The sequence below is a fragment of the Physeter macrocephalus genome, chromosome 12 (genome assembly GCF_002837175.3).
Source record: "Physeter macrocephalus isolate SW-GA chromosome 12, ASM283717v5, whole genome shotgun sequence".
Classification (NCBI taxonomy): Eukaryota; Metazoa; Chordata; class Mammalia; order Artiodactyla; family Physeteridae; genus Physeter; species Physeter macrocephalus.
In genome coordinates, this window is record NC_041225.1 from 18,693,838 (window position 1) to 18,704,905 (window position 11,068).

Below are 11,068 nucleotides of genomic sequence, written 5' to 3' on the forward strand. Positions count from 1 at the left end.
TTGACACAGAGATTCTAAAACCTTTTAAATGTCCCAAATGATAGAGGTGATAGGAGCATCTTTTGTTCTAGTATTTGGCCTTTGTTCCTGGTTCTTCACACAAAACTCCTAAATCCCTTGGAATTTCCTGGTGGATAGGAGCATCTTTTGTTTAATGAGGGGACTTTGGGTGGGCCCCTAGGTAGCTTCAGATGAGGACTGCTCACCACAAAGACCAAACCTTGATTAGAAGCCTGGAACTTTCAGCCTTACCTCCCCCAGCCTCTGGGGAGAGGACAGAGGCTGGAGATTGTGTTAATAATCGATCATGCCTATGTGATGAAACGCCCATAAAACACCTAAGTGACAGGGTTTGGAGAGCTTCTGAGTCGGCAAGCACATCGAGGTGTTGGGAGGGTGACCGTGCGGAGAGGGCATGGAAGCTCTACACGTACCACCCCCACACCTTGCCGTGTGCATCTCTTGCATCTGACTCTTCCCCAGTTGTATCCTTTGTAATAAATTGGTCACAGCAAGTAAACTGTTTTCCTGAGTTCTGTCAGCGGTTCTAGCAAAATCAAAACTGAGGACAGGGTAGTCGTGGGAACTCAGATCTGTAGCCACGTCAGCTGGAAGAGTGGTGACCTGGGGACCGACATGTGTGACTGGCATCTGAAGTGGGAGAAGCCTTGTTAAACCTTTGGAGTCTGATGGTAACTCCAGGTGGTATCAGAATAGAATTGTAGGACATTTAGTCGGTGTCTGGAGAATCCTAGAGTAGGTTGTTGGAAACACCCCAGGCTGATGAATTTTAATGTCACAGCGTATGAAAAATCATTGATAGGGTTTTGGGTTCTATGTTGTACTAAACTTTAAGAAACTACCACTTGCTGAGTCTGGGTGTAATATTAAGGAAAAACACCAAAAATGATCTGAAAAGATGATTGAAGTACTTCCTCCTTTTCTACTTATCTGCACGAGGAAGGATTTTCTTCATATTCTTTGACCAAAATAACACTGCAACAGATTGACTGCAGAAAAAGTATATGAATCCAGCTGCCTTCTATTAAGCAAGACATTAAAGAGATTTGCAAAAAGGTAAGTAATGCTGAATTTTTGTTTTGGAAAATATAGCTATTTTTCCTTCAAATATGTTATTTATAGTAACATTTAATGGGAATAGTGTTATTTTCCAATGAATTAATAAATAAATATTTTATATTTCTCAGTTTCAGTTACTAATATTGTCTGTATAGAGAGATATAATTCAGATTAACAAAAGCTCTTTGGGTTCATAGATCATTTTTAAGAGTATTGATGGATCCTCAGATCAAAATGTTTGAGAACTGCTGTTCTAAAAGAAACACTCATTCTTAAAAGTAAAAGAAAAATATACCAGATTCTTTTAGCCTCCACAATTGCCAAATGTATATCTTTAAAGTCAAGGCTGGAGGAATGACAGAAGTTAACCAAAGTTGGTCAGCCAAGTTGACCCAAACCTATTTCCATCTGTTTGAATCAAACTGGTGGAATAATCAATAGATACATTTAGAGAAACCTAGATACCTCTTACAGGGGGTATGGGTTATATGGAGAACCATCATCCTATGAGAGTAGGAATTTCCCAGTTCCTCTAAGCATCCTGTGGTATTAAGATTTTGTAAATTTCTCTCCAGTTCTTCATTTTGGGTAAGTATGTATGGACTTGGATTCTTTAGTGTTGGGTGCTAGAAATTGACATTGTTTTCCTTCTTCCTCAACTCCTAGGTGTGCCACAGAGAGGCCCCTGCATTCCCCTTAGCAGCCAGGGCAGGAGACAGTTCCCACAATACTGGCCCTCCCATTCCTGAACTCACATCTCAATATATACAAGTAGACACTAGCCCCTAGAGGACACTAGCCCCTCACAGGCTTCCTTGGAGTTTCTTTAAAAAAAGTGGTTTTGGAAATCATTTCTCAGCTACCTGGACTGTAAAGGTAATGGAAAATTGCATACACAGTGTGCATACCCCAGCTCCTTTTCTGAAGCCCACTGAAAAATTATATTTGGCTCCCTTGGTGGGCATATGGGGAGATGCTTTCCAGGGTTGAAATGAGATTTTGTCAAGGTTAAGATGAACTGTAGTGGTCCCAACCAGGCATCTCTATGTGGTTCTAGAACTGTGAAATGTCCAATTAATTAGAGGGCTCTTCTTAGTAGACATGCTGCTGGTGTCAGGGATTATACAAATCCACCTATGTTGATTTCCCTTTCCAATTTATAGCTGGATGTATAATTCTAAGTCTTATGTACCAGGAGATGGCCGGGTGGAACAGGCTGGGTTCCATGCAGTAGCCCTCAGAAAATAAACCTGAGTTTATTATGGTTTTTGTCGGGGGCTGTTTTGTCTTATTAATAATATCTCCTACATTAGCTAAAATATGATAGGGCTTCACATTTGGAAAGATTTACCAGAAGGATTTACTTCGTATTTTAAGTTGGGGGCATTTTTAAGATCTACATTTTGAATTGTTGGAAATATATTTGAAATATTATTAAAATGAGAAAACCAAAAGAGGTGCTGAACTCATGAGATGGGAAGAGACCACAGACACATCCCACTATCAGGTTAGACTACCTTCCCAATGTAATTGGCTAAGGATAGAAAATTATATCAGGAGTAAGGTGACCACACAACCTGGGTTTGGGCCATGTGACTGGGTTCTGGCCAGGAAATGGTACACAGAATTGATCTAAGCCACCTATAGTGTTCACCCTTAAGAACATACCATTTGATCCTCAAGTTTTCTTCCGCTGACATGTGCTGGGTGTTCCAGAGGTCAGACACACAGAATGGAGTCACCATCTGGAGGAAAGTTTTAGTACCTGCACAGCATAACATGAGCAAAACATCAGCATTCATTGTGTTAAGCCAAGGAGAGTTCAGGGCATATGCCTTATACAGCACAGCCTATTCTAATACAATATTCTAGTTTAGTGATAAGAACACTGGACTGAAAGTCAGAAGACTTAGGTTCATTGAGGTTGAACTATAAGAGATAGCTGATAATCAATAGTTTCTGATGTTCAAGAATGGCAATTTCACATGCTAACTCTACGTTCCACCTTTGTGGTCAGCTAGATATGTGACGCTGAATTATCCAACAATCCCATCTGAATCTCATTTTTCTCATCTGTTAAAATCAGACCTAACAGACATCTATAGAACAGTCACCTACTACCATGAGAATTTACATCCTTCTCAAGGATACACAAAACATTCTCTAGGATATATATGCTATATGCTAAGCTGTAAAACAAACCTTGATAAATTTAAAAGGATTGAGATTGTAGAAAGTGTGTTCTCTAATCACAATGGAATTAAATTAGAAATCAATAACAGCAGGAAACTTGGGAAACACACTATATTAAATTAAACAACAAAATCCTAAAATAATGAATGGATCAAAGAAGAAATCACAAGGAATTAGAAAAGACTTACAAATGAATGAAAATGAAAGCACAACATTTCCAGATCTATGGAATATTCAGAAATTTATTGCTATAAATGAGAACATTAAAAAGAAAAGAGATCTCAAATTTAACCTAAACTTTCACCTTAAGAAACTAGAAAAAGAACAGCAAACTAAACTTAAAGCAAGAATAAAAGAAGTAAATAATAAAGATTAGCATGGTAATAAATGAAAGAAAAAATAGAAAAGCAATAGAGAAAATAAAATTAAAAATTGGCTCTGAAAAAATCAACAAAATTGATATATCCTTTTCTAGACTGACCAAGAGAAAAAGAGAGGAGGCAAATTATTAAAATCAGAATGAAAGGGGGATATTACTTACAAAAATAAAAAGGATTATAAATGAATACTATGAACAATTGTATGCCAACAAATTAGATAACCTGGACAAGTGGACAAATTCCTAGAGAAACACAAACTACCTAAAATTGACTCAAGAAGAAACAGAAAATCTGAATAGACCTATAACAAACAAGTAAGAGATTGAATTAGTAATTTTAAAACTTCCTGCAAAGAAAAGACTAGGCCCAGGTGACTTCACTGTTGAATTCTACATTTAAAGAAGAATTAATGCGAATCTTTCACAAACTCTTCCAAAATATAGAAGAGGATGGAACACATCTCAACTCATTCAATGAGTCCAATATTACCCTGATACCAAAGCTAGACATAGACATCACAAGAAAACTACAGACCCATATCCTCTATACAAAAGACACAAAATCCCTCAACAAAATACATGCAAATTGAATCCAGTAACATATATAAAGGATTATACAACATGACCAAGTGGGATGTATCCCAGGGATGAAGGTTGCTTTAACATCTGGAAATCAATTAATGTATTACACTATATCAATAGAATACAAAGGACAAATCACATGAGTAAATAGAAGCAGAAAAAGCATTTGACAAAATTCAACTCCCCTTATTGATAAATACATGCAATAAACTAGGAATAGAAGGAAACTTCCTCGACCTGATAAATGACATCTACAAAACTCTACAAATAATATCATACTTGATGGTAAAAGGCTGAAAACTTTCCTCGGAGATCAGGACCAAGACAAGGATGTCCACTTTCATCACTTATAACATTTTGCTGGAGGTTCTAGGTAGGACAGTTAGGCAAGAAAACGAATGAATTATCCATATTGGAAAGGAAGAAGTAAAACTATCTCTATTTTCAGAAGACATGATATTGCATACAGAAAATCCTACAGATTCTACTAAAAAGAACCAATAAATTAGTTGAACAGAATTACAGGATATAATACAAAAATCACTGTATTTTTATAAACTAGCAATGAACAATCCAAAAATGGAATTAAGAAAACAATTCTATTTATAATAGCATCTAAAGGAATAAAATTCTTAGAGATAAATTTAACCAAAGAGGTACAAAACTTACGCTCAGAAAACTACAAACATTTTTGAAAGAAATTAAAGAACACCTAAATAAATGTAGAGACATCCCATGTTCACGTATCCGAAGACTTAACATTAAGATGGCAGTACTCTCCAAATTGATCTACAGATTCATTGCAATCCTCATCAAAATTCCAGCTGGTTTCTTTGAAGAAATTGCCAATGTGACCCTAAAATTCACAGGGAAATTCAGGAAACTCAAAGTAGCCAAAACAGTGTTGAAAAATAAGATCAAAGAGGGAGGAATAACACTTCTCAATCTTAGAACTTACTACAAAGCTACAGTAATGAAGAGAGTGTGGTACCAGCATAAGAATAGACATATGGATCAATGCAATAGAATTGAGAGTCCAAAAATAAACCTTCACGTTTATGATCAATTGATTTCCAACAAGTGTAACAGGGAAGAACAACCCTGACTCCATATTGGACATGTTTCTTTAACCTTTGTATTCTATTGCTTTTGCTACAAGTTATTCACTAAAGGGATGTTGCCTATAGCTTAAGGTATGCATAATGGCCCATCTCCAGGAAGCCTGTCTCCCATGTCTGAAGGTTAAGCTAAAATATCTTTGTTTTCCTTTGTTCACAGGAAACATCCTGACCAGGCCCACCTGTGGAAAAGAAGAAATTAACACACCCCCTCCGGAGTCTGGCCAGAACCAGGAAATATTTGCAACAACTTATTGCCTTTTTTACTTTACCTCCTCACCTTCCCCTCCTTCTTTTATAAAAGAAACGAGCAACCAGACCCGAGCAAGATGGTTCTTTGGGACACTAGCTCACCATCCTCTTGGTCTGTTGGCTTTCCGGATAAAGTCGCTATTCCTTGCCTCAACAACTGGTCTCTCAATCGATTGGCCTGTCATGCAGTGAGCAGTATGAGCCTGGACTCATTAACACAAGGTTGCTAAGATAATTAAATGACAACAGAATAGTCTTTTCAAAAATTGGTGTTGAGATGACTGATATCCATGTGCAAAAGAATGAATTTAGACACTTCCGTCACATCATATTGAAAAATTAACTCAAAATAGATTGTAGATCTAACTGCAAGAGGTAAAACTAAAAAACTAGCAGAAAAATAGGCATAAATCTTTGTAACCTTGAGTGCGACTATGGTTTCTTAGATATGACACCAAGAGCACAAGCAACAAAAGAAAAAAATAGACAAATTGGACTTCATCAAAAACTTTAAATGTTGTGCTTCAAAGGATACTATCAAAAAAGTGAAAAGACAACCCACAAAATGGGAAAAACCTTTTGCAAATCCTATATCTAATAAGGGACTAGTATCTAGAATATATACAGAACCCTTACAATTCCATAACAAAAAGAAAAATAACCCAGTTTAAAAATGGGCAAAGGATCTGAATAGACATTTCTCCCAAGAAGATATGCAAATGGACAGTAAGCACATGAAAAGATGCTTACCATCATTTAATCACTAGGGAAGTGAACATCAAAATCACAGTGAAATACCACCTCACATCAACTAGAATGGCTAGAATCAAAAAGACAATAACAAGTGTTGGAATCATGGAGAAATGCAACACTCACACATTGCTGGTGAGAATATACAATTGTACAATCGTTTTGGAAAACTTCTTGCCAGTTCCTCAAAATGTCAACCTAGCAGGTATATATTCCAAGAGAAATAAAAACATACATCTATGCAAAAACTTGTATGTCAATGTTCACAACCTCGCTGTTTATAATAGCCAAAGAGTGGAAACAACACAAATGTCCTTCAAATGATGAATGAATAACCAAATATAGCATACCCATACAGTGGAATATGATTTGGCAAAAAAAAAAAAAAAAAAAAAGGAATGAAGTACTGATACATGCTACAACATGGAGAGCTCCATAGTATCACTGGTAATGGCTTCATGCTATCTCATTTTATAGGCGTACCATAGTATACGAAACAGATCCCCTTTGCTGGACACTTAGGCTACCTCTAGTTCTTTATGTCATAAACAGATTCTAGGAATATGGAGGTGGTAGTGGCAGCACAGTTTTTCAGTTTCTCAAAATATCGGCACAAAAACAGAGTAACTAGATAGCAAAACCCATGAACATCACCGACAACAAAAGCAGATGATGAGCCATTGCCACAAACCTCAAAAATACAAGTAGGCAGGGAAAAACCACAGACCCATAGGTTAACAGCATCTGTACAGAAACAGACAGATAACCAGGCGGCATCTGAAAAACTGGAGAACAGGAGAAACCCGAATTTGTACAGAGGACCCGTTTGAAAGCAGCCGCTGAAATAGGGGAGGGTCTTGCCCAATCCAATAGCAGGTGAGAGGGGTCCCACAGTAAAAATTGAGGGGCTGGAGCAGTCTAGTCTTGAGGAACCGTCAAAACTGACTCCCTGGGTCTCCCAGCTCCAAGCATCTTCACTAGGTATTCCAAATTGCTCGCAAAGGGGTTGTGCTAATGTACTTACCCGCCACTTCTTTGCCACATTAGTATTGTCAGACTTTTAGATTTCCAACGATCCTATGTGTGTGAATGGTGTGTAATTGTTTTAATACATATTCTCTAATACTAGTCTACTGGTCACTATGAGACATGGGACCTCGGACCCTTTGCTGCAGTGCTGCAATGCTTGCACCTGGACACACCTCTCCTTGAGCAACAAAATACAAAGAAACTCTATGGGACTAAAAATAACTGCGTGCATGGGCCCTCTGCGCAAATTGTGAACAAAAGATACGAAGAGACCAAAAAGCCCAACTGCCACTTTTGAAGAGCCTGGAGCAAAAGCAGGGTATTACGCATGCCCCCTGCACACAGCACCACCTAAGGGGTGGGCGAAAGACCTAAGCCAACCCTCTGGCACGACCCCTGGACACACGCCTACCCTCACCCCATATAAGGAACAATCTCACCCCCCATCAGGGAGCGCAGCAAGCAAGGGACACTGTGGTTTGTTCTCACTGCCTCCTGCTGCAGCAGGGGCCCCAGTCAAGCCTTGCCTGAATTTCTTGTCTGGCCTCTGATCAAGTTCTATTGATTAGGGGGGCCAAGAACCCTGGTCGGTAACAACTATATTTCTTCTTCTCTGAATTGCTTGCTCGTATCCTTTTCTGAGTCCTGACTCTGATCCTTACCAATATTGAGTAAGCTGTTTAAATTCTAAGGTTCCCCCTCTGTGGAATGAAAAATGAATAACAGGATTACTTTAGAGCTGTAGGGTGATTATTAGGATAATGTGCCTTTATATATGTTTAGAACTGTGCCCAGCCCATAGTAAACACTGTCTAATTGTTAACTATTATTAATTCATAGCATATATCTGAATTTATATTTGTATATAAATTCTTCACTTGCCATAAAAATGTTCTCTCTGATTGTGGCTTGTCTTTAACCTTAGTTTGTAGCATATTTTAATGTATAGAAGTTCAACACTTTTATAAGAATACATCAATATCTTCTCTAGTGATTTCTGCTGTCTTTATAAAAAAATCACCTTTCCCCCAATAATAAAATAGTATTGCGTACTTTCTTCCAGTTGTTCTAAAATTTCTAAATTTTAAAATTTATCTAATTTCACATTTATCTAATCTCACTCCCATCTGGAACTTATTTTTATATGGCGTGAAGAAGTATAAATCTAATTTTTTTCCATGTAGAAAGCTGAGCTAGACTGCAAGTGCTGGTTATGGCCATGAGGACTGGTGAGGGTGACCACCTGCCCTTAGCTTGGGTTACTTTCTCTATCGCTTACTTGTGAGCCAACCAATGACCAGGGCAAAGATCACAGGAAGCTAAGGAAATATTTCTCCAAAATTTCCTTTGTTGTCATCGAAGTACATCTGAATATTTGGTGGTCTCAGCAGCCCTGTGGGGAAAGAAAAGTGCCAGAGGATGCAGAATCAAGACAGCCTGCCTTTTATATCATCTTGGAGGCTGAAAGTGTAGGTGGAGTCACATCAACCTTTAAAGATCCCTTAAAAATGTCAGTACAACGTGTACCTTCCATTCGGCCTCCCTGAGATTTCGATGCCATGAGATAACACAGTTGTCCCAGCTCCATTTGTCTTTCCCCATGATTGGTAACAACTCCCACACCGAGGACCCCCTAAAGGCCAAGGTCTCCATGAATATGATAACTAATAGCGTCCATGTAAAACATACGATGTCAAACACTGGCCATCTTGATCTTGGTTTGTCCAAAGTCTGAAAGCTTCAGAGCTGAAGTGAAAAAAAAGATCCTTATTTTTTGTTGACACATTCCAGGTTTTAGAGATTCATAACACAACCCAGAGCCTTTTTATACAATTGCCTAATGGGATGACACCAGCTTAGGACTTGGATGTGTGCCTTCTGATAAATATGGTGATGTCAGATATTACAGCTGGGTAGTTATAATTGTAATAATTCTGTAGTTGTCTCCTGTAGAAAACTGAGTCACTCCATGAATTGGTCAGCAAACTTTCCAAAAAGAAAGTTACTCAAATGAGAAGAGGAGGAATAAATGTGTAGTTACAGCCCCGTTCTATTTCCTGTGCACCAATTGCTTCCTCAGTAGTGTACCTATGCCTCAGAGCTCTCATGGTGTCATGATGGGTAATAAAAACACAGAATCCGGAGGAGGAGCATTGCTACATTGTATTAAAATATGGCCTTGGGATGAAAAGAAATGAGCTTGTGATGTCTGAGTAATAGGGAGATGAAACATTGTGAGAATTATTCATAGTGGGTCATAAAATGGAAAGGCCAGGATGCCTTTCCCAGAGCAGGGCAGCCAGCAATGCTCAGGGGTTGTTTGCATTCTGTTTCTCTAAGTGACAAATTCCAGTCATCAGAGCTTTCTCGAAACTTCCTATCCACCAGGGCTGCTTAGGTTAGTGCACAAATGATATTTTTACATATGCAGATGGCTGTGCATAGATCATGTGGACGCTAGCAGCTGTGATGGAGCCGGGCTGGGGCACAGATCACTCCAGACATTCCACGCAGCTTCTGGGGAGTCCTCTATTATCTATTTATTTTCTGCATAAGATTTGTCTTTGTCAGTATTTTTCCAGAACCAATATAAAAATACCTTTGGGTGTTCTGAACCCAAAATTTGCTGAGAATGAGCTATTGAGTACACAAGAGAAATCATCTATTTTAAAAAAATATTTACTTATTTATTTATTTTGTTGCACCAGGTCTTAGTTGCGGAAGGCAGGTGGGTTCCTTAGTTGCGGCAACTGGGCTCCTTAGTTGTGGCATGCGAACTCTTAGTTGTAGCATGCATGTGGGATCTAGTTCCCTGACCAGGATCAAACCTGGGCCCCCTGCATTGGGAGCGTGGAGTCTTAACCACTGTGCCACCAGGGAAGTCCCAGAAATCATCTACTTTTGTTTGAACTGAGGTTCTAAACCCGGGCCCCCTGAATCCATAGGCAGAGCTTCTCAAACTCAGAGGGCAGCGGAGCCCTCTGTGAAGTGTGTTTTCAGTGCATAGTCTTGTGTGCCACACCCAGCAATCCTGATTCTGGGAGTCTAGAAGGGGACCCATGAACCTGTATTTTTCATGCACACCCTGGGTGTTTCTCAAGCACATGGTCTGGGGGCTGCATTCAGAGGAACCCTCTCCTGAGGGTGGGTGGCTGTTTGTGGTAGGGGTTCAAGAAAAAGGACTGTGGAAGACAGAGAAAACAAACTTATAGTTACCAAAGGGAAAAGGTGGGGAGGGATAAATTGAGAATTGGGGATTAACAGATACAAAGTACTACATATAAAATAGGTAGACAAGGACCTACTGTATAGCACAGGGAACTATAGTCAATACCTTGTAATAGCCTATAATGGAAAAGAATGAAACATTGTAAATCAACTGTACTTCAATTAAAAAATAATAATAAAATAGACACACACACACACACACACACACACACACACACACACACGGTAAATGGATAAACAAACTGTGCTAGATCCACACAAAAGAATACTGTTCAGGAATAAAAAGGAATGAACCACTGGTACATGCAACATGGATAATGCTTAACAGAAGAAGCCAGACACAAATAGTACCTAATGTACGATTCCATTTATACGAAATTCTAGATTAGGCAAAACTAATCTACAGTGATTGACAGATCAGTGCTTGCCTAGGGCTGGGACTTGGTGTGGGACCCCA